This window comes from Carcharodon carcharias, chromosome 4 (assembly GCF_017639515.1).
Source record: "Carcharodon carcharias isolate sCarCar2 chromosome 4, sCarCar2.pri, whole genome shotgun sequence".
Lineage (NCBI taxonomy): Eukaryota > Metazoa > Chordata > Chondrichthyes > Lamniformes > Lamnidae > Carcharodon > Carcharodon carcharias.
In genome coordinates this window covers 168,745,171-168,770,410 of record NC_054470.1, presented here as the reverse complement: position 1 = coordinate 168,770,410, position 25,240 = coordinate 168,745,171, and the positions used below count along the sequence as shown (strand labels likewise).

The following is a 25,240-nucleotide window of genomic DNA, read 5'->3' as shown; positions in this document are numbered from 1 at the left end:
AAGTGTTTGAGCACATAGTATAAAGGACCCCTCAAAACCCACTCACTAGCAGCCTGCATAATCCTTCACTCTCAAGAACTGAGCATGCAGTACAGAAAGAGAAAAAAAAGTTGTCTGAGCGTTCTGCAGCCAAGATCTCAGAGGGAATATTAGGGACTCTGTGCCCTGGGCTCCAGCTTACTAGGACAAAGGTAAAAGCCTACAAATTACAGGCCTTAGTTGGCATGTGCAGACAAGATACCAATAGAAAAACAGACTGGCATCTCAATGTCACTCCATATTTAGAAGCGTGTCTGACAAACGTAATGCACCAAACTCTCCCAACGTTGTTGTATTCTGAAAACTTTAAGCCTTGCCAGGATCTCCTTCACTTTAAAATTCAGCAGGAAGCACCTGTCAGATGTTTTAAAGGATGTCTTAAATGTGTAGGCACTTTCCTCCAACTGTGCAGGAACAATCAATCCACACAGTTATGTTTAGTGTTTGTATCCATACTGACACTCCATTTACATAAAGGCAAAATAAAATTGTTTAAACACTATGAATTCAAGCAGCTCTTCACAAGATAACAGCATAATAAAGTGAACTTTAATGAAGCATGACCAAGGCTAAGTCAACACTGGATGAAAGGGCAGCTTGCATTAGTAGTGTTTTTTTGCAGCTCTTGGGTAAGATTTTCTGGCTTCCCTGGAGAAATTATTGCTTCTGCTCCATTACAAATTCTCATAGATGGGCCGGTGTGGGGATGCAGATTTTAAGAGAAACTGGGATCCATGCAGGTGGGTCGAGTAGCACCCCTGAACTTCACTGGCACAAGGTCCAGCCAATTGTAACAGCCGGAACTAGTTATCAAATGGTTGGGGACAACACAAGGTGATCGCAGCTACACAGCCAATACATTTGCAGAATTTCCCAGTGGGACTTTGGATGCAAGCATTGAATGTGCCATTGTAAGGGAGGCTGAACTGACTGAGCTGGATCAATATATTGTGTTTGCTTCTGTTGAGCATTGGAAAGCACTGTGACGAGAAGAAAAGGTTGAACACCACTGCAGGCGACAAGGGCACAGAATGATGAAGGACCCATATCTGAAAAGTTCCCCCATAGAACCATTGAAAAATTATAGCACAGAAAGAGGCCACTCGGCCCATCTTGTCTATGCCAGCCCGAGGACACCCAGGTGCCCTTTCTAATCCCACCTTCCTGCACCTGGCCCATAGCCCTGCAGCTTACAGCACTTTAGGTGCAGATCCAGGTACTTTTTAAAAGAGTTTAAAGTTTCTGCCTCTACCACCAACTTGGGCAGCGAATTCCAGACACCCACTACCCTTGTCGTAAAAGTTCTTCCTCATGTCCCCCCTACACCTTCTGCCACTTATCTTGAATCAATGTCCCCTGGTTTTAGAATTCTCCTCCAAGGGAAACAATTTTATCCTGTCCACTCTATCTATTCCCCTCATAATTTTATACACCTCAATCAAGTCACCTCTCAGCCTTCTTTGTTCTAAGGAAAATAACCCCAACCTATCCATTCTCTCCTCGTAGCTATACTTTTCTAATCCTGGCAACATTCTTGTAAACCTCCTCTGCACTCTCTCCAGAGCTATTACGTCCTTCCTGTAATGTGGTGACCAGAACTGCACACAATATTCCAGTTGTGGCCTCACCAGTGTTTTATACAATTCCAACATTATATCCTTAATTTTATATTCTATACCTCTGCCAATGAAGGAGAGCTTTCCAAATGCTTTCTTTACAACTTTGTCTATTTGAACTGCTGCCTTCAGAGACCTGTGTACTTGTACGCCAAGATCTCTCACTTCACCTACCCCTCTTAGTATATTCCCATTTATTTTGTAATCCCTGTAACTGTTTCACCTCACTAAATGTATGACCTCACACTTCTCTGTGTTAAAATCCATCTGCCACTTTATCACCCACTCCACCAAACCATCAATATCATTTTGGAGATTATGGCTATCTCTACACTATCCACTACTTGGTCAATCTTTGTGTCATCTGCAAATTTCCCAACCGTGCCCCCGACGTTCACATCCAAATCGTTAATATATAACACAAAAGGCAAGGGTCCCAACACCGAGTCCTGTGAAACACCACCTGAGACAACTTTCCATTCGCAAGGGCATCCATCGACCATTACCCTTTGTTTCCTGTTACAAAGCCAACCTTTTATCCAGTTTCCAATTTACCCTAAATCCCATGGGCTTTTACTTTCCTGACCAATCTGCCATGTGGGACCTTGTCAAACACCTTGCTAAAATCCATGTACACAACATCCACTGCACTACCTTCATTAACCCTTCTTGTCACTTCCTCAAAGAATTCAATCAAATTTATGAGGCAAGACCTTCCTTTAACAAATCCATGCTGACCATCCATAGATGCTCATTAATCTACTGAGTGCTCCAAGCATTTTGTATATCAGACTTTTACCTGCTTCAGCTGCTGAAATCCTCATCTATTCCTCAAAACCTGACTATTCGAATGCTCCTCGGGCCGGATGGTATGTTGCCTGCCCGGTGCCAGGGTGAGGGACATCTCTGACCGGCTTGAAAGGATATTGGAGAGGGAGGGGGAGGATCCAGTTGTTGTGGTCCACATTGGGACAAATAACATAGGTAAGACTAGGAAAGAGGACCTGTTTGGGGATTATCAGGAACTAGGAACTAAATTAAAGAACAGGTCCACAAGGGTTATAATCTCCGGATTACTACCCGAGCCATTTGCAAATTGGCATAGGGACGCGAGTATAAGGGAAGTAAACACGTGGCTAAAGGATTGGTGCGGGAAAGAGGGGTTCCATTTTGTGGGGCACTGGCATCAGTATTGGAACAGGAGGGATCTGTACCATTGGGACGGTCTCCACCTGAACCGATCTGGGACCGATGTTCTAGCGAAAAGGGTAAATAGGGTGGTCAACAAGAATTTAAACTAGAAAGTTGGGGGGAGGGAAGGGTAAAACTCCAAGAAGTATGACTAATGGAAACAAAGTAGCAGGTTGGCATGTGGGGGCGAGGGGGGTGGTGGATTCAACTTAATGGAAAATTATGAAAAAAACTGAAAAGAAAGGAGAGCCCAGGAGAGGCTATTAAAGTCTCCAGAACACAAAATAGGACAGAGTATTTGGAAAGGGCTAGGAATCTAACTTCAAGCACATCAGATAAGGGGACAACAATGAGAAAGGGGAAGGACGGAAGTGTTGTATCTGAATGCACACAGTATACAAAATAAGGTAAATGAGCTTGTGGCGCAGATTGAAATTGGCAGATGTGATGTGGTGGGTATCACAGAGACATGGCTGCAAGGGGATCAGGACTGGGAGCTAAATATCCAAGGATGTACATCCTATCGAAAAGATAGGCAGGTTGGCAGAGGGGATGGGGTTGCTTTGTGAGTAAGAAATGAAATTAAATTGATAGCAAGAAATGACGTAGGGTCAGATGATGTAGAATCTGTGTGGGTAGAGTTGAGGAACCGCAAATGTAAAAAAACCATAATGGGAGCTATGTACACGCCTCCGAACAGTAGTCAGGATGTGGGGCACAAGATACACCAGGAGATAGAAAAGGCGTGTAAGAAAGGCAAGGTTACAGTGATCATGGAGGATTTCAATAGGCAGGTAGACTGGGAAAATCAGGTTGGTAGTGGATCCCAAGAAAAGGAATTTGTGGAATGTCTACGAGATGGCTTTTTGGAGCAGATTGCGGTGGAGCCCACTAGGGAACAGGCAATTCTAGATCTACTGATGTGTAATGAGGCAGACTTAATAAGGGAGCTTAAGGTGAAGGAACCCTTAGGAGGAAGTGACCATCATATGATAGAATTTACCCTGCAATTTGAGAGGAAAAAGCTAGAATCAGATGGAACAGTATTACAGTTGAATAAAGGCAACTACAGAGGCATGAGGGAGGAGCTGGCCAGAATTGACAGGGAGATAAGCCTAGCAGGAAAGACAGTGGAACAGCAATGGCAGGAGTTTCTGGGAGAAATTTGGGAGACACGGCAAAAATTCATCCCTAGGAAGAAGAAGCATACTAAAGGCAGGACGAGACAACCATGGCTGACAAGGGGAGTCAGGGACAGCATTAAAGCTAAAGAGAAAGCATACAATGTGGCGAAGAGCAGTGGGAAATCAGGGGATTGGGAAGCCTACAAAGACCAACAGAGGACAAATAAAAAAGAAATAAGGAGGGAGAAGATTAAATATGAGGGTAAACTAGCCAGTAATATAAAAGAAGATTGCAAGAGTTTTTTTAGATATATAAAGGGTAAGAGAGAGGCAAAGTGGATATTGGGCTGCTGGAAAATGACGCTGGAGAAGTAGTAGTGGGGAACCAAGAAATGAGGGAGGAAATGAATAGGTACTTTGCGTCACTCTTCACGGTGGAAGACACGAGTAACATCCCCAAAGTTCAAGAGAGTCGGGGGGCAGAGGTGAGTACGGTGGCCATTACCAAGGAGAAGGCGCTAGGAAAGCTGAAAGATCTGAAGGTAGATAAATCACCTACCAGATGGATTACACCCCACAGCTCTGAAGGAGATAGCTGAAGAGATAGTGGAGGCATTAGTGGTGATCCTTCAGGAATCACTGGAGTCAGGGAGGGTCCCAGAGGACTGGAAAATCACTAATGTAACCCCCCTATTTAAGAAGGGAGTGAGGCAAAAGATGGGAAATTACAGGCCGATTAGCCTGACCTCGGTCGTTGGTAAGATTTTAGAGTCCATTATTAAGGATGAGATTTCAGAGTACTTCGAAATGCATGGTAAAATAAGGCAAAGTCAGTATGGTTTCATCAAGGGGAGGTCATGCCTGACAAATATGTTAAAATTCTTTGAGGAGGTAATGAGTAGGTTAGACAAAGGAGAGCCAATGGACGTTATCGACTTGGACTTCCAGAAGGCCTTTGACAAGGTGCCACACAGGAGGCTGCTCAGTAAGATAAGAGCCCATGGTGTTAGAGGCAAGGTACTAGCATGGATAGAAGATTGGCTGTCTGGCAGGAGGCAGAGAGTGGGGATAAGGGGGTCCTTCTCAGGATGGCGGCCGGTGACTAGTGGAGTTCTGCACGGCTCACTGTTGGAACCACAACTTTTCACTTTATACATTAGTGATCTAGATGAAGGAACTGAGGGCATTCTGGCTAAGTGTGCAGATGATACAAAAATAGGTGGAGGGACAGGTAGTATTGAGGAGGCGGGGAGGCTGCAGAAGGATTTGGACAGGTTAGGAGAATGGGCAAAGAAGTGGCAGATGGAATACAACATGGGGAAGTGTGAGGTCATGCACTTTGGTAGGAAGAATAGAGGCATAGACTATGTTCTAAATGGGGAGAGAATTCAGATATCTGGAGTGCAAAGGGACTTGGGAGTCGTACTCCAGGATTCTCTTAAGGTTAACTTGCAGGTTGAGTCGGTAGTTAGGAAGGCAAATGCAATGTTGGCATTTATTTCAAGAGGACTAGAATATAAAAGCAGAGACGTGCTGCTGAGGCTTTATAAGGCTCTAGTCAGACCACATTTAGAATATCGTGAGCAATTTTGGGCCCCGTATCTCAGGAAGGATATGCTGGCCCTGGAGAGGGTCCAGAGGAGGTTCACGAGAACGATCCCAGGAAGGAAAGGCGTAACACATGAGGAACGTTTGAGGACTCTGGATCTATACTGAATGGAGTTTAGAAGGATAAGGGGGGAATCTGATTGAAACTTATAGAATACTGAAGGGCCTGGATAGAGTGGACATGGGGACGATGTTTCTATTAGTAGGAGAGACTAGGACCCGAGGGCACAGCCTCAGAGTAAAGAGAAGACCTTTTAGAACAGAGATGAGGAGAAACTTCTTTAGCCAGAGAGTGGTGAATCCATGGAATTCATTGCCACAGAAGGCTGTGGAGGCCAGGTCATTGAGTGTATTTAAGACCAAGATAGATAGGTTCTTGATTGGTAAGGGGATCAAAGGTTACAGGGAGAAGGCGGAAGAATGAGGTTGAGAAACTTATCAGTCATGATTGAATGGCGGAGCAGGCTTGATAGGCCGGATAGCCTAATTTCTGCTCCTACATCTTATGGTCTTATGGTCAGCCTCCCATCTCCCACATTCCATAAATTTGAGCTCATTCAAAACTCTGCTACCTTTAACCCAACTCGCATAAAGCCCCTTTTTCCCTCGCTCCTCTGCTTGCTGACTATCACTCCAAGTACATCAAAGCTTCAATATTAAAATTCCCATCCTTATTTTCAAATCGCTTCAAGGCCTCCCTTCATTCTACTTCTGTATCCATCTTCTCCCCACTACAACCCTGTGCAATGTTGACCTCTTTAGCACCTCCTATTTTAATAGCTTCACCATCCAGTGTGGAAATTAAAGTAACCCAAAGATGACATGCAACCAACGACAGACAGGAAACACCCACTGTTCCATCCAGCAAGTCCCATGCTACTGCAATGCCTTGGACATCACAATATACACATGCCCCACCTCACCTGACAGCCAATTATTACCCTGGGGGAAGTAAAGTAAAATATCAGGCCAAAAATCTGAAAAATTTCCCTTTGAGCCCTCTTAAACGATCAAAACTAACACGAGAGATAAGTTAAAGAAGGGATAAGAGCAAAGGTCAGTGTACAAAATGTGGTAACAACTAAAAAAACTTAAAAATAAAGCAGCTTTTATGAGAAACAACATTTTTTCTAACAGTAAGGATGCTGTAAGATTGGGTATACAGGAGGGAATAATGGAGACTTCTTCGAAAGGCACTGCAATTAGCATGGGTGATTTTAATCTACATATAGATTAAACGAATCAAATCTGCAAAGGTAGCTTTGAAGATGAGTTCATAGAGTGATCATAACATGACAGAATTTCACATTCAGTTTAAGGAAGAGTGGGTCTAAGACTAGTGTTTTAAACTTAAATAAACAGAATTACAAGGGTACAAAGACAGAGCTGGCTAAAGTGAACTGGGAAAATAGGTTAAGGGTGGGTGGGTCAGCAGAAATGTAGTAGCAGACACTTAAGGAGATATTTCATAACGTTCGAAGATACATTCCAGTGAGAAAGAAAGACTCCAAGTGAAGGATGCATCATCTATGGCTAACGAAGGAAGTTAAAAATAGTATCAAATTGAAAGAAAAAGCATACAATCCTGCGACAACCATGTAGGTTAAGTGAGTGGGCAAAAAATTGGCAGATAGAGTATAATGTGGGAAATTGAGAACTCGTCCGCTTTGGCAGGAAGAACAAAAAAAACTGTATACTATTTAAATGGACAAATACTGCAGAACTCTGTGGTACATAGGGATCTGGATGTCTTGGTCCATGAATCGCCAGAAGTTAGTATGCAAGTACAGCAAGTGATTAGGAAGGCAAATAGAATGTTGGTGTCTATTGTAAGGGGAATGGAATACAAAAGTAAAGAAGTTTTACTGCAGTTGTACAGGGAATTGGTAAGATAACATCTGGGGGAGAATTTTCTCCCCATCGGGCAGGCTGGGCGGGGCAGGAGCAGGAGCGGGCACGAGTGGGAGCGCAGCTGATTACCGCCCGTGATTGGCTGCGCTTTGCCATTTTACACGGGTGGGCCAATTAAGACCTGCCCAGTGTGACAAGCACCCGGAAGTGCTGAGCGCTCCCTGTACCGGCGGGGAGGAGGTTGAGTTGGGGCTTGCGCTCTTTCGAACGTTTGCACGCGAAAGAGCGCAGAAATCTCCCTGATTATTTTCTTTGTGAAAACTTTTTTTAAAAAGTAAAAATTATTCAGACGTGTCCCCTCATGTCACATTGTCACATGAGCTGAGATAATGTCAATGAATTTTAATTCAAAATTTTATTTAATTAATAAACATTTCATGAAACCTCATCCCGCACTTGGATAAGGTTTCAAGATATATGCGAAGGCCACCTGGGCTCTTCACCTGCCAACCTTAAGGTTGGACGGGCAGCCCTGAGAATCAGTTAAATTAGTTAATTAACGGCCTTAATAGGCTTATGACAGTTCGGCGGGCGCGCAGCTAACTCCGCTGGGCGCCCGCCGAACTGAGGGTCAGAATGACGCGTGGTGACATCTGGACGCATGGCCGATGTCACCATGCATCAGTTTACGCATCAGCGAGCGGGGCTCACCTCTGCATGCCGACCAGGAGATTCAAGCCCTGAAGCACTGTGTACGCTTTTAGTCTCTTCACTTGAGAAAGAATATAATAGCATTAAAAGCAGTTCACAGAAGGTTCATTTGACTGATTCCTGGGATGAAGGGGATACCTTACAAGAAAAAGCTGAACAGATTGGGCCTAGATCCATCGGGAGTTAAGAAGAGTGAGAGGTGATCTTCTTGAAACATATAAGATCCTAAGGGGAATTGACAGGGTATCCACCTAAGAGGATGTTTCCATTTGTGGGAGAGACTGGGACTAGGGGACAGAGTTTTAAAATAAGGGGCCCCCCATTTAAGATGGAGATGAGGAAGAATTTTCATCCAGAGGTTGATGGTCTTTGAAATTCTCTTTCCCAGAGAGCAGTGGAGGCAGGGTCATTGAATATTTTTAAGGCTGAGTGAGGTTCTTGATTGACAAGGTAGTCAAAGGGTATGGGGGTTAGAAAGGAAAGTGGAGTTGAGGGCACAATTAGATCAGCCATGATCTTAATGAATGGCAGCACATGCTGGAGTGGCCAAATGGCCTACTCCTGCTCCTAATTTGTATGTTTGTATTTTAAGATGGATGTATAGTAAAGTGCACAAAGCAACAAAAGTGCAATAAAGTCAACTACAGTAATGTGAAAAATGCACCATCTGGGTAAAGCAGGGCCCGTCACCCAAAGTTCCTTAGCACAAGAAATAAAACAAATGAGCTAGAAGCAAACATTCAGCCTAAAGGGTATGATCTAGGAGCCATTACAGTGACCTGGCCACAAACTGGTCATGACAGAGCTAAATTTCCCATGATACAAGGTTGTTAGAAAATACAGGAAAATTGGGAAAGAGATGGCAATATTGATAAAAGACACAGAAGGAAAGGCTATTAAGAAAGGGCAATCTGACAGTGGAAACACCATGGGTAAAACTAAGAGAAAACAAAAGAATGTAACACTGCATGGCAGATCACTGAATTTTTGATAGGCAAGGGTGTCAAGGTATAGTGATTGAAGTCAGATTAATGGAGTGGAGGTATTTATCAGCCTTGGCTGGATTTAATTTATCATTCTGTCCCCTCTTATGTACCTCAGATCCAATTCCCAGACGGGATGGCAAGCAAAGAACTCAGTTTTCTGCCAGTTCTCTTAGGCAGTATGCAAGGAAATGCAAGAAAAGTAGCCATGTTGCATGTGACAGAAGTAATGGATAGAATCATAGAATGGTTACAGCAAAGAAGCAGGCCATTTGGCTTGTCACGTCTGCACCAGCACTCTCCTAGAACAACTCCCCTAGGATGGCCCTAGTAGTGGTGCAGATGAAATGAGGGACTCACCAAAGAAGCAGCACAAGCCTCTTTTTGGGTCACCATGCTTTCCACATTTGAAACTGAAGCACCATGCTTTTAAGAAATTGGCTTCTAGCCATGCTGGTTTCTTAACTGAGACTTTGGAAACATGTTTTTGTTTTGGATACATAGTGTGCTAGAAAATTAAGAATTTAAGAGTAGAGAGAAATTCTCAATTTAGTGTCAAAAAAGTCATTACGGCATAAAAGGAGGCCATTCAGCCCATTGAGCACATGCTGGCCATCTGTAGAGCAATCCAGCAAGTCCCATTCCTTATATTCCCTAGAGAAGCTCCTTCTCCCATTTTAAAATCATGTACTTCATACTCAATAGAAATGGTGAATCATCCTGCACACAATTTCTCAGCGAGTTTTCATAGACAGAAAGGGTGCCATATTATCTATGTTCTCATGTTGTTTAGGGAAATCCACCCCCATAACTGGCCCTACCCACCCGTCTGGAAGTTATTTCCAAGTTTTGCATTAGTTTTAATGTGACTGTACTTCATCACTGTCCCATGGCATTCCAAGGCCCTGAAAATTCACGGACCTTTGGCAGTGAGAGCTGCTTGGGGGGTGGGGGGGCGGGGGGGGGGGTTTTGGTGGTGCTGGTTTGTAAAGAATTCCCAAGCCAGGAGTTTCCTTGGTGCAGGAGCCTGCAGGTGGCAACTGCATCCCCTCCAAAAAAAAATACAAAAGCCTCCTAACCCAGAATGTAGGGTCCACCTGTGACTCCAGGACTGTGTCCTGTACTGAACCCTCCTAAAGCCTGCAGCCACATCAGCTATTTGAAGCATTGACTGAGCTGCCACTGCCAGCAGGAGCAGCAGTGGGCCCCTTCCGTTTATTGAGTTTCTTCCATGCTAATAGCAGGTGCCTTAGATATGTCCAGTGGCATAAGCACCCACCAGTAATACTGAAGACAAGAACCCCACTCTGACCCAAGATACTCTGGCAGACTCAGTGGCGGAGGTGGGTCAATCTAGTACTTATAACAGGATCAATGGCTCATGGATTTCTGCAGTCAAAATATATATCCCCAATGGGTGTTTAACACAATGATGCTTTTAATTACTTAATAAAAACTTGCTTTATTATGGTTTTTCAATGTAATCCTATACAGCGAAGTTTTAGTTTTATAATAAAAGGATTTTTAATAAAAACCTGTAAAAGGCCATTTGCTAGAATGAGCAACTACCTGGTAGAAAGAAAAATAGTAGTGGCAAAGAGTAATATATGTCCAGTGGCATAAGCAACCACCAGTAATACTTAAGACTGTGAGATAAAAGCAAAAAACTGCGGATGCTGGAAATCCAAAACAAAACAGAAACAGAAATACCTGGAAAAACTCAGCAGGTCTGGCAGCATTGGCGGAGGAGAGCACAGTTGATGTTTCGAGTCCTCATGACCCTTCAACAGAACTAAGTAAAAATAGGAAAGGGGTGAAATATAAGGATTACAGGTATCTCCGGGACATAAGACGTTTCTCGGACTGCTGTTCCCGTCACATTCTGAGATCCACACTCAGTGCCATGCGCTGCCATATGAACACACTCGACCTCTCCCTCCAGCAGCACCGCCATACCCTTTCTCAAAGCTGCGCGTGCCCCCAGTTTCATTTTATTCTTCATCTCATCCGACGCCTCAACAAGAAACTTTTTCTCTTTCTCTCAAGTGCTGAGGAACGTAAGCTCCAACAACTCATCTTCACCAACACCCATCTAGGACCCTCCACCCCTGCCTGTCCCTCCGTCCCCACCCCATCTTCCAATCCCAGCCCCAGCCATGTATTCACCATACCCCCTGACCTTCCCCTCTCCGATGCTGAACGTTCAGTGCTCAGCAAAGGATTTAGTTTCATACCCTTACACCCTCATCTCAATGAATTTCGGGCTCGGCATGATGCTGAACTCTTCTTCCACCGTCTTCGTCTCTGGGCTCACTTCTTTGGGCAGGAGTCCTCTCCCCGTTCAATGGATCCTTTCACCCACCTCCAATATTCTCCCTCCACCTGGACCCCTCCCTCTGGATTCTTACCTTCTCTTGATCTTTTCATTGAGAACTGTCGGCGCGACATTAGTCGTCTCAATTTCTCTGCTCCTCTCACCCATTCTAATCTCTCTCTCTCTGAACTTACTGCACCATTCTCTCAGGTCCAACCCTGACATTGTCATCAAACCCGCTGACAAGGTGGTGCTGTTGCTGTCTGGCGCACTGATCTCTACCTCGCGGAGGCTGAGCGTCAACTCGCAGACACTTCCTCCTACCTCTCCCTGGACCATGACCCCACCACTGAACAAAGAGCCATTGTTTCCAGGACTGTCATTGACCTCATCTCCTCTGGGGACCTTCCTCCCACAGCTTCCAACCTGATAGTTGCCCAACCTTGGACGGCCCGCTTCTACCTCCTACCCAAAATCCACAAACAGAACTGCCCCGGTAGACCAATCGTGTCAGCTTGCTCCTGCCCCACAGAACTCATTTCTCGTTATCTTGACTCCCTCCTCTCTCTCCTTGTCCAGTCCCTTCCCATCTACATGCATGATTCCTCTGACACCTTACGTCACATCAACAATTTCCAGTTCCCTGGCCCCAACCGCTTCCTCTTCACCATGGGCGTCCAATCCATCTACACCTCCATCCCCCACCAGGATGGTCTGAGAGCCCTTAGCTTCTTCCTCGAACAGAGGCTCGAAAAATCCCCATCCACCACTACTCTCCTCCCTCTGGCTGAACTTGTTCTCACACTGAACAATTTCTCCTTCAACTTCTCTCATTTCCTCCAAATAAAAGGTGTGGCTATGGGTACCCGCATGGGCCCCAGCTATGCCTGTCTCTTTATGGGGTATGTGGAACATTCCTTGTTCCAGTCCTACTCCGGCCCCCTTCCACAACTCTTTCTCCGGTACATCGATGATTACTTTGGTGCTGCTTCATGCTCTCGTTGGGACTTGGAAAAATTTATTAATTTTGTTTCCAATCTCCACCCCTCCATCATTTTCACGTGGTCCATCTCTGACACTTCCCTTCCCTTCCTTGACCTCTCTGTCTCAATCTCTGGTGATAGACTGTCCACCAATATCCATTACAAACCTACCGACTCCCACAGCTACCTCGACTACAGCTCCTCACACCTCGCTTCCTGTAAGGACTCCATCCCATTCTCTCAGTTCCTTCGCCTCCGTCGCATCTGTTCTGATGATGCTACCTTCAAAAAACAGTTCCTCTGACATGTCCTCCTTCTTCCTTAACCGAGGTTTTCCACCCACGGTCGTTGACAGGGCCCTCAACCGAGTCCGGCCCATCTCCCGCACATCCGCCCTCACGCCTTCTCCTCCCTCCCAGAAACATGATAGGGTCCCCCTTGTCCTCACTTATCACCCCACCAGCCTCCGCATTCAAAGGATCATCCTCCGCCATTTCCGCCAACTCCAGCATGATGCCACCACCAAACACATCTTCCCTTCACCCCCACTGGCGGCATTCCGTAGGGATCGTTCCCTCCGGGACACCCTGGTCCACTCCTCCATCACCCCCTACTCCTCAACCCCCTCCTATGGCACCACCCCATGCCCATGCATAAGATGAAACACCTGCCCCTTCACTTCCTTTCTCCTCACCGTCCAAGGGCCCAAACACTCCTTTCAAGTGAAGCAGCATTTCACTTGCATTTCCCCCAACTTAGTCTACTGCATTCGTTGCCCCCAATGTGGTCTGCTCGACATTGGAGACACCGAACGTAAACTGGGCGACCGCTTTGCAGAACACCTGCGGTCTGTTCGCAAGAATGACCCAAACCTCCGTCGCTTGCCATTTTAACACTCCACCCTGTTCTCTTGCCCACATGTCTATCCTTGGCTTGCTGCATTGTTCCAGTGAAGCCCAACGCAAACTGGAGGAACAACACCTCATCTTCCGACTAGGCATTTTACAGCCTTCCGGACTGAATATTGAATTCAACAACTTTAGGTCTTGAGCTCCCTCCTCCATCCCCACCCCCTTTCTGTTTCTTCCCCCTTCCTTTTGTTTTTTCCAATAAATTATACAGATTTTTCTTTTCCCACCTATTTCCATTATTTTTAAATATTTTAAAATCTTTTATGCTCCCCCCACCCCCACTATACTAGAGCTATACCTTGAGTGCCCTACCATCCATTCTTAATTAGCACATTCGTTTAGATAATATCACCAACTTAAACAACTATATGTTCTTTTGTTCTGTTGTCTGTGACATCTTTTGATGATCTGCTTCTATCACTGCTTGTTTGTCCCTACAACCACACACACCCCTCCCCGCCCCCACACCTTAAACCAGCTTATATTTCACCCCTTCCTTGGATTCACCTAGTTCTGTTGAAGGGTCATGAGGACTCGAAATGTCAACTCTTTTCTTCTCCGCCGATGCTGCCAGACCTGCTGAGTTTTTCCAGGTAATTCTGTTTTTGTTTTGGATTTCCAGCGTCCACAGTTTTTTTGTTTTTATCTCTGTGAAATATAAGCTGGTTTTAGGGGGGTGCGGGGGGAAGTTGTTGGGACAAGCAGCCAGTAATAGGTGGAGATAACCAAAAGATGTCACAGACAAAAGGACAAAGAGGTGTTGAGGGTGGTGCTATTATCTAAAGGAATGTGCTAATTAAGAGTAGAAGACAGGACAGATAAAGGTACAGATAGCTCTAGTTGGGGTGGGGGAATACTAAAAGGTAGAGATAAACAATGGGTGGAAATAAATTTTAACATAATGGAAATAGGTGGGAAAAGAAAAATCTATATAAATTATAAATGTATTTCCACCAATTGTTTATCTCTACCTTTTAGTTTTCCCCCACCCCCCACTAGAGCTATCTGTACCTTATCTGTCCTGTCTTCTACTCTTAATTAGCACATTCCTTTAGATATCACCACCTTCAACACCTCTTTGTCCTTTTGTCTGTGACAACTTTTGGTTATCTCCTCCTATCACTGGCTGCTTGTCCCAACAACCACCACCCCCCTATACCCCCCCCCTTAAACCAGCTTATATTTCACCCCTTTCCTATTTTTACTTAGTTCTGTTGAAGGGTCATGAGGACTCGAAACATCAACTGTGCTCTCCTCCACCAATGCTGCCAGACCTGCTGAGTTTTTCCAGGTATTTCTGTTTCTGTTTTTGTTTTATACTTAAGACTGTAATCCAATCAAGGAGTTCGGATGACAATTGCAAGGCAGTAGACCTTCAATCAGCTTACAGTAGTGATTAGATTGGATCTCAGAAATCACTTTAAGGGTAAGTCAGTATTTCCAACTGATTATAAGGTGAGCTTCACCGGGCTGTTACAATACCAAAATCCTTTGACAGAATTACAACCTTCAAAATTCCCCGCAATTATAATTCACCTCTGTCCAAGGGGGAAATTATGGGTACTAACAGTGAAACTCTATGTTTTACATTTAAACTACTGGCAGACCGTTAGGTTTATATAAAGATAACTGAGGAGGGGAGGGGGAGCAAGCCAAGCTTCCTAGCTCAAACTAGTATCAGCAGAGGTCTTACCAGTACATTATACAAGATAGGAGATTCATTATTAACACTGTTTTACAGCCTGTGGTGACCACTAGTCAACGGTCTCCTCTCCGCACAATTATCTGCCACACGTAATGCACAATGGACTGCAAGCTGTTATTTGTGAAATGTATATATCAGTTTCTACTTTTGAATGTATTACTATTTTAAGTTCAATCTTTCCAGGTCACTGCATGCATCCCAAGGCCAGCAACTTGCATATTAAACTGCATCAAGAACATCATGATGTGAGATCTTGAGGCACAGTGGGTAGCATCCCTGCCTCTGAGTCAGAAGCTCCAGGCTCAAGTCCCATTCCAGGACTTGATGGCCACGGAAGGTGCATTCATAACATGGCCAAACAGGTTGATTATCAACATGCAAATCCTCTGAACATGCCAATGGCAGGTGGTAAGAGTGGGAGAGAGTCCTGGTCAGCCATGCTTGATGCGGAGTGGCGGCCCTCAAGCTATAGCCTCTGGCTTCAGGCTGGCTCTCTGTCCCAGGAAGAACAAGCCACAAAAACAGACATAAGTGTGTGTTTTGTCTGCCTCATATATCTCTAGACACAGGAAGCCTTCTAAGTCACCATGGCCACAATTACAAACGCCTTTGAAAGCATTCTTAAAACTCAACATAGTCCAATGCTTGAGGAAAGAGAAATTAAGTTCAGAGAAAGATCAGAAATGTCTTAGAGTATTCAAGCAGGAGGCAACCATTTGTTCCTGCTTACCATCAGAGCAAACTGCTGCAATCTCATTTTCCTGTACCTTTCAAATGTTTATTCAAATAATGCTTACTCAAGGGGTTTTTGACAGAAAGTTGTGCTACAGTTTAAGGCAAAGTCCATTTTTGCGTAACTGCTCAAAGTTTACTGTGACCTAGAACGTTGTACCTCCAAAGTTGGAGTTGCTTTCCTTTCCATTCTCCTGAGGCACTATGATCCCTGCCCACTTGTTAATTTATGTTTGAATTCCTAACATGGTAATTACTAGATAACTGAAACTGAAGTCCTGCTACCCTGTGGATGCCGACACTTCACGTACAAGCATGGTTAAAAAAAAGTTTAATATTCCCTTTTACATACTCTCTACTTCCATTTAACAGTCAGCTCATGGCGAAGTGTGGCAAAACAAAAGCTAGTCTGTCAGCAGTCCAGGTCAAAGATAAAAGTAAAAAACTGTACGTGCTGGAAATTGGAAACGAAAACAGAAAGTGCTGGAAAAACTCAGCAGGTCTAGAAGCATTTATGGAGAGAGAAACAGAGTTAACGTTTCGAATCCAATATGACTCTTCTTCCGAACCGGTTCAGTTCCAAAGAAGAGTCACGTTGGACTTGAAACATTAACTCTGTTTCTCTCTCCACAGACGCTGCCAGATCTGCTGAGTTTTTCCAGTATTTTCTATTTTTAGTCCAGGTCCAAGATCCTACCTTCCTGTCCTGAGGAAGGCTCTTCGACTTGAAACATTGGCTTGCCTGACTTCTTTCTCCAGAGATGCTGTTCAGCCAGAGTATTTCTGGATTTTGTTTATTTTTGTTTTCAAATTTCCAGCATCTGCATTATCTGCAATGGGTGTTGATTGTCAGGTTATATTTCCAAAATGGTGTGTCTTCATTTCAGTATTTGTGATTTTCCTCTCCATTGATATAATGTGTATTGTGAGCAAGGATAAAGAACAAAGAAAAGTACAGCACAGGAATAGGCCCTTCAGCCCTCCAAGCCTGCGCCGATCATATTGCCCGTCAACTAAAACATTTTGCACTTCCGGGATCCGTATCCCTCTATTCCCATCCTATTCATATATTTGTCAAGCTGCCTCTTAAACACTACTATCGTACCTGCTTCCACCTCTCCTCTGGCAGCAAATTCCAGACACTCATTACCCTCTGTGTAAAAAACTTGCCCCACACATCATCTTTATAGTTTTCTCCTCTCACCTTAAATCTATGTCCCCTAGTAATTGACTCTTCCACCCTGGGAAAAAGCTTCTGACTATCTACTCTGTCCATGCCACTCATAATTTTGTAAACTTCTATCAAGTCGCCCCCCAATCTCCATCGCTCTAGTGAGAACAATCCGAGTTTCTCCAACCTCTCCTCATAGTTAATAACCTCCACACCAGGCAGCATCCTGGTAAACCTCCTCTGCACCCTCTCCAATGCCTCCATATCCTTCTGGTAATGTGGTGACCAGAATTGCACACAATATTCCAAGTGTGGCCTAACCAAGGTTCTATACAGCTGCAGCATGACTTCCCAGCTTTTATACTCAATACCCCTGCCGATGAAGGCAAGCATGCCATATGCCTTCCTGACTACCTTATCCACCTGCGTTGCCACTTTCAGTGACCTGTGGACCTGTACATCCAGATCCCTCTGCCCATCGATGCACGTGATCATTGTAACCCTTTACAACTAACTTGCATACATTGCTATTATTTTCTGGTTCCCTTTTATAACCATGTCAATTCTTGAACAAATATAATTTTTCAGTGCAATACCATTTATTCCTCTTTGTTGATAAAGAAACAAAATGCACGTCACCATGTAAAGGGAAAAGACAGAACTGAAAGAATACAGGGCGCACCCTTCACTTAAAATGTTATAAACTTCATTTTCACTATGTAGTTAGTTTTTATTTTGTAATTTCAGGATTTGTAGCTTTCCTTTATTTCACGACTTAGTTCCAAGTTTTTAAAAAATGTAAATAATGTGTTTAGCACCATCACCCATTGCTGCTGCGTTATTTACCCTGATTGATTCAAATTACTGAACACCAAGTTTTTATCTAAGCATGAAACAACTTTGCATTATCAGAAGTAGACGGCATATGCTGCATTTGATCAGAACATCTAATCAATAGTCCACTCTTCAGTCCAAACTAACGTGAAAAAAAGGCTAGATTATCAGATCATACTCTGGTCTGACAGCATCTGTGGAGAAACAGAAGTCAGTCAACATTTCAAGGTCTGTTCCTGACTCCAGCTAGCTTCACATCCAAATGCACATGTGGAATTTGAACTACAATGTGGGTTGATCCATTCAGCAGGTTTTACCAGATATCAACAGTCAAACAAAAAATCCCACGGCAAAATCCAAATCAGCAGCCATCTTTTCACAACTGATTTCTATAACAACAACAACAATAACTTGTATTTAAGCAACACTTCTAATCTATCAAAACTTACTAGGGCACTTCACAGGGCATTGTAAAACAAAACATGACACCAAACCACATAAGATGATATTAGGGCAGATGTCCAAAAGCTTGATCAATTATATAGGTTTTAAGGAATGTCTTAAAGGAGGAAAGCAAGGTAGAGGATTGGACAGGTGTAGGGAGGCAATTCCAGAGCTTGGGGCCTAGGCAGTTGAAGGCACAGCCACGAATGGTGGAGTAATTGAAATCTTGGATGTTTGAGAGGCCAGAATTAGAGGAATGGAGGGTTGTAGGGCTGGAGAAAATTACAGAGGTAGGGAGGGGGTGAGGCAAAGGAGGGTTTTGAAAATAAGGATGAGAATTTTTAAGAAGAGGCATTGCTTAACCAGGCATCAGTGTAGGTCAATGAGTCCACTGGTGATGGGTGAACAGGAGCGCATTTCTGGATACGGGCAGCAGAGTTTTGGGCTATCTCAAATTTGTGGAGGGTAAATTATGGAGACGGGCAAAAGTGCATTGGAATAGTCAAGAGTTAACAAGGTATGGATGAGAGTTTCAGCAGCATATCAACTGAGGTAGGAGCGATGGCTGGCTACATCACGGAGAAGGAAATAGGCAGTCTTAGTAATGGCCTGGAGTTGCAGTTGAAAGTTCATCTCAGGGTCAAATATAACACCAACTTGCACTCCACCCAAACATGTACCTATCAAAAAAAAGTATATCATTGTGGTTAACAATGCCAATCACACTAGGCCGGAAATTTCTTTTCTACCCATCGGAGGCAAGCCACCCAGCAGCAGAGGAAGCATTACCGCAGTTTATCCTAGGAAATTCAGTCAGGGTCAGTGATGGACTGGACAAAAGCCCCAACTTACTCAAGATCTTACAACCAAGAAACAAATGTGCTCCTCCCTCTGACAGCACATGGCTGAGTACCCCTCTGGAACACTGGTTTTCAAATTATGGTATACAAGAGGCTATCAATGTTCACTGAGGTCACCCGTTTTCTGCATGTGCTGACGTCACAGCACCTTGTTTGAAAACCACTGCTAAAATGTAGCTCTACTCAGTTGTTCCATATGCAGCTCACAACTGAAGTGGTTATAATTTACTAACACATTTCAAACAAAACTAACACTGTGCAAATGGGAAGCATCCTTTTCAAATTTAGCCAAATCTTTATTTAGTTTGTGCTTGTGAATCTTCCAAGTAGCATTTTTTTCCTCCAAATGTTAAATTACTCAAGTGCTATTAAAATATGCAGGATTACATCTGAAGCCCTATTAAAATTGCTTTACTGGAAAATACTTTAATTTTTTTTTGTTTTAAAAATGGCATTTATGCAGATGCTGAAAAGTTAAAGAAACAAAAATTTAAAAAACATGGGGCAGAATTTTGCCGTTGGCAAGTAGGGGGCAGGGCCCAGTCACCAACGCGTAAAATGACGCGGGATGACATCGGGCGGAACCCCTGACATCATCCCGCCCCATTTAAATTTTCAGGAAGGCGGGGGCGCAGCAAAATCAGCTGCGGGCCCGCCGACCTGTCAATGGCCACTTGAGGTCATTGACAGGATAATTAAAACAATTAAAGGACCTGCCCATCCAACCTTAAGGCTGGCGGACAGGCCAGGAGCCCCGGCGGGGAATAGAAAAAATATGAAACCTCATCCACCGGCAGGATGAGGTTTCATGCAGGGTTTTAAAAAGTTTAATAAAGTTATAGTGTAAATTATGAACATGTCCCATCTCATGTGACTTTGAAAAATATTAAAAATAGAGACAAAGTGTAAGCGATCTCCCTGAGGCTGCACTTAGCCTCAGGGAGATGTGCGCTCTTTCGTGTGCATGCGCGAAAGGGGCGCACTCTCACTTTTAGGGAATCCCTCCCCCCCGCCCGTACAGGAAGCGCATAGCGCTTCCCGCCAGACGTCACGCTGGGCGGGCCTTAATTGGCCCACCCACGTAAAATAGCGGCAGGGCCTGCTTTGCTGGTGGGGATCGGCTCCCTGCCCGCCGGAGATTGGGTCAGGCCCGCCCGACAGGCAGAAAATTCTGCCCATGGAGTTGTTTAAATTGAATCATTTTCAATAAAAACATTCTTAAGTGCATCTAAAAAGTGCCATTTACAAACACAAATTCAATAGTCAGTTACATTTAAAATGGACACTTTACACTGCATTGTCAATATTTCTTTTTAATGTGTTCATGTATTCTAATTAATATCTTAGTATCTGTTGCAATCGGTGCATACAGCAACTGAGCAAAAACACACACACTGTGCAATAGGTTTCAAGTGGAAATAACCAGCTACAGAATTAGCAAATGCAAAAACCGAGTGACCTCAGTGACTCTCCCTCATCCTCTCACCTACCATCATTTGAAACCTATGCTCTGAAGTGATGCTCAACCACAGTACTGGTGCACAGCAAGTACTGTACATTTTCAAATCAGGCTCAGGCACCATCTTTTTGGAGAAACAGAAGTCAGTCAGTCAATGTTTCAAGTGCAAGACTCAAGTAGGGTCTTAAGACATGAATTGTGGACAGACTTGCTTCGATTTCCCTATATTATTATTAGAAATGCAGGAAGGTAAAGAGGTACAGTAAAACACTTGTGTTTTCCTCATGTTCATGTGTTTAAGTGCCTGTATCAGCATCGCTCCAGTTTCAATTATTTACTAGTCATGTTAGTAACTCAAGACATAACTAGCAGATAGGTAAGTAACATAATAACTCATGAGAGGGTTGGAGAAGGCAAAGTACAACAATAACCTGTGTGAAGAATTCAATGTGCTGATTTTAAAAGATTTTTAAAAAAAGTCTTATATTTATATACCCCGACATCACAAAGTACTTTACAACCAATTAAGTATTTTTGAAGTGCAGTCGCTGTTGTAATGTAGGAAATAGGGTGGCCAAAATGTACATAGCAAGCTCTCACAAACAGGAGTGTGATAATGACAAGATAATCATGTTTTTTGTAATATCAACTGAGGGATAAATATTGGCCAGGACACTCGGAATAATCCCCTGCTCGTCTTCGAAACTGTGCCATGGGATTTTTTTTTTTATCCACCCAAGAGGGCAGAGAGGGTCCAGAACCTTGTGACTCAGAGGCAAGTGTGCTATCAACTAAGCCACAATTGATACCAACACTAAAAGTTGAGCAGCGATATGATTTTCAGTAGCTATTTGGCGTCGTGCAAATCCAGAGTTAAGGCCCAAACTCACTCTGCAAGGCACCGCTCCCTCCGAGGATACTTGCTGCAGTGTTGTGCAATATCCTGCTTCCGGATGCAGGCTGCATTTACATTCAAAGTGCAAGTCATTGCAAGGCACAAGTGCTGTACAGCAATGCTCAGCCACAAGCATGACACACCACCGCTTTATGTCAAAGCATTAAGTTTTTTCCACAGTGTTCGATGTTCTAAAAATGGTCCACTGGTTATTGCTCCTCCTGTCTGACCAACCACATTACAAGTTCAAATAATTTCCTCATTAGACATTTTTGCCATGAATCCTGGTGAGCAAATGGAAAGTTAGCAAAGGCAGCTTACCAAGCCCAATCCAAAAGGAGAAAGAAATCCTGTAACACATTAGTAGCTGCATTCAACACTAAAGACCTCTTCAAGAATTTGACTGCACTGTTTTCCAAACAGTGCAGCTTAAAAAACAAAGCATTTCCTTATCACTAAACATTCTGAAATCCTTCAGGGCAAAAATCATAGTGCTGGTCCCACCCTATATCTGGCTTTGTTTATTCCTTCACATGGAATCATAGGGATTTAAGAACAGACTGTTTATCTGGCTCATCATATCTGTACTTTTGCAGGATGCACTTTGGAGTAATTTATTAGGAACCTAGGCCAGAATTTTGAGCTCAGCGAACAGGCACCGCTGCCGGGGCCAGGAAACAGCACGCCACCCACGATCAGCCCCCGACTGCGATTTCCTGCTGGTGGGCCGATTAATGGCCAGCCAGTGTGAAGCGGGTACTGATAAGATCAGCCCTGGGTTGGGGGGGGGCGGGAGGAGGGCGAGCGCTGAAGTCAGTGTGGGCGTGGGGCAGCACTCACAGAAAGTTCCCTGAAGGCAGAGAGCTGCCTCAGGGGAGCTGAGGATTGCAATAGTATCAAATAAAGATTTTTAAATCCGGTAAGAAATGTCCACACAACAGAAGCAGTCACCTGAGCATAGACATTATAAATTTTTTTTTAATACATTTAATGATGGAAACCTCATCCCGCCCTTGGATGAGGTTTCCTGAAAAATGCAAAGGCCGCCTGGCCAATTCGCTTGCCCGCCAACCGTAACGTTGGACGGGCAGCGAAAAATCCCAGTTAATTAGTGGGCTTAATAACCCTCTAACTTGTTGGCGGGTGCATTTCCAAGTTTAGCTTGCGCCCACCAACTGAAATATCGCGAGAGTGCGCGATGACATTGGGACAATCACCCGACGTCATCGTGTACTATTTTACGTTCGAGGGTGTCGGGCGCATGACCGCACGCAGAGGGAAAAATTCTGCCCCTAATTTCCTCTCCTTCCCTACAGCCCATCATATTCTTCTTCAACTGTTTATCTAAATCCCTCCTAAGTGCAGCAATTAGTTCTGCTAATCAACAGTCACTTGTGGTAAGATGGTGAACATTCTTTGTCGTGAAAATAATTCTCCTACTTTTATCATTTAAGTTTCTGGTACTTTGGAGCAAGGGATAATATAGCAAGGAGGCCAAAGCTCAGTTTCACACAGGCATGAAAGCACAGTGCGTTCATCTGATTATGTCCACCATGGCAGAATGCAAATCCCGCCGGAGGCCAGAGTGAACCTAATTTGCATCCCGCTAACGGGACACAAAGTAAGACCCGACTGGAATCGTCCCCACATGCCAGGTTTACCGTTACGCCGGCGGGTTTTCCATCTGGCCCAGAACACGTCCGGAGAAGTGTGACATGCAGAAGACAGGACTTACCATTAGGGCATTGCTCACATTGCGGACATCCAAGGAGCAGATGATGCTGAAGCCTGACAGCTACTGGACACTGCAGGAACATGTGCATTGCATGCTGAGTGGATTCTCATGGACCTGGCAGTGTTGGACGGGCACAGGTACAGTATGGGACTGTGATCAGTGGCTGGGCGGCGATGCAGATCAGCTCAGATGGACAACTGAAAATGCTCGGGGCAGTAAGATGACTGCGATGAGTGAAGGCTCTACGTGTGTGGGCAAATCCAAGCCTGCCCACCAGCAATCCAGTATATTTCCCATGAATGTATTATTAATGAGGTAGGACGCACCAGGGATGGGACGATATAGTGCAAAAACCCGCCATTGCAGCTGGTGAGTAAAACAACATTTTTCCCACCCACTATCACACTTTGTGAAAATCTGGGAGGATTCTGCCCCATGTCTTTCTGTGATCCCAAACAAAAGAAGCTACCTGGCAGTATCAGGGAAACTTGCACATTGTTATCCCTGAAGAGCCACTAACGACTCTTGTGGGCTACACAGTCCAAGATCAAAAAGAGCTATACAAAGGCCATCTGCATTCCACAACCCAGACTGGCCAACAGGAGCCTGCTTGTCTGCTAAGACAAAGGACCCCACAAGCTTCTTTTCAATTCTGAATGGTTAAGACATTTAACAATCTCAAGGACCCAAGATGAGTGATACGTGTCCTTTGTCAAAGACCACGTGGAGAGGTGGGAGTCATGTCTGGCTTCTGGAACCAGTAATATTGCCTTGCTGAACGCAAAGGGGTGGTCGTGGCACAATGGTATTGTCATTGGACTGGTAATCCAGAGACCCAGGGTGATGCTATGGCACCCAGGGTGATAGTATGGCAACCTGGGTTCTAATCCCACCACAGCAGATCATTGAATTTGAATTAAAAAGTCTAATGATGACCATAAACCCATTGCCTATTGTTGTTAAAAACCCATCTGGTTCACTAATGTTCTTCAAGGAAGGAAATCTTCTGTCCTTGCCTGGTCTGGCCTACCTGTGACCCCAGACCCACAGCAATGTGGTTGACTCTCAAATGCCCTCTAAACAAGGGCAATTAGGGAAGGACAATAAATGCTGGCCTAGCCAGCGACACCCACAATCCATGAACAAATATTTTAAAAGTCTGCTTTTTTACCACCTGACTAGGAGCTCTGGCCAGGTTGGACACCTGGCCCCATCTACACTGTTTCTGAGTGAAATTCTGTACCATCACCTACAAGACTGATTTATCCCTGAATGCCTACCTCATCGTGTGAAGTCAACACCACAGGAAAAGTGAGCTATACAGCATCAGTTTTCAGCTTACCGACCTCCTTGGAGGAATACCTCATTGGTCTTTGATTCTGGACTCTGGAACCCACGTGAACCAATACTTCTTTTCCCTTGTGGTGTCTGTACTGTAAATCTTTATTTTTTTCTACCCCTCTTTTACTGTATGAATGCAAAGGAGGCAACTGCAACCCCCCACCTGTGGTTTGAATGTGTGCAAATAAACTAATCCTTTAAGTTCATCCTTTCTGAAGTCTGCTGTGGGGTAATTGATACAAAATTGGATCACACCAAAACCAAGAGCTTAGGAAATATGCCAGCGCTTATAAAGGGGGAAGCAAATCAAACACACCTTTCTGTTTTTGGACAGGTGGTGAGAGGAAAAATTAATGCATTAAATTAATCTCCCTTCTGTTGGTAATATTACAAAAATGAAGGAACACTGTAATGAAGAGAAGACAGCCACACAGGTTTGGAGCAGTAAGCAAAGAGTAGGGGTAAGTGGATACTTATTGGATTGAAGGGTGTGACTTGTGTGTGCCCCAGTAATCCATTGACACAGGTATAAACGGGACCACATCTCAGGTGGCCAGTTACATGCATATTCTTTCATAAAACAGCTAAAACGCAATGGAAAAATATTTCTGATAAACTCAGTAACTGACAGAATATTAAACAACACCTGACAACAACAGAATTACCTGGAAAAACTCAGCAGGTCTGGCAGCATTGGTGGAGAAGAAAAGAGTTGACGTTTTGAGTCCTCATG

General features: G+C 44.2%; 1 protein-coding gene across 5 annotated transcripts in view; it reads right to left on the bottom strand.

Moving 5' to 3' along the window:
• acsl1a (acyl-CoA synthetase long chain family member 1a) overlaps positions 1 to 25,240 on the bottom strand; it is a 181,514-nt gene that overhangs the window by 95,992 nt on the left and 60,282 nt on the right. For 3 of the 5 annotated variants that reach the window (XM_041186507.1, XM_041186506.1, XM_041186513.1), the window contains exon 1: positions 10,834 to 10,847. The exons of the other annotated variants lie outside the window; for them this stretch is intronic. The gene's annotated coding sequence lies outside the window, so the exon portion shown is untranslated. Of the gene's footprint in view, positions 1 to 10,833; positions 10,848 to 25,240 lie in introns of those variants that run through there. 5 annotated transcript variants of the gene reach the window in all.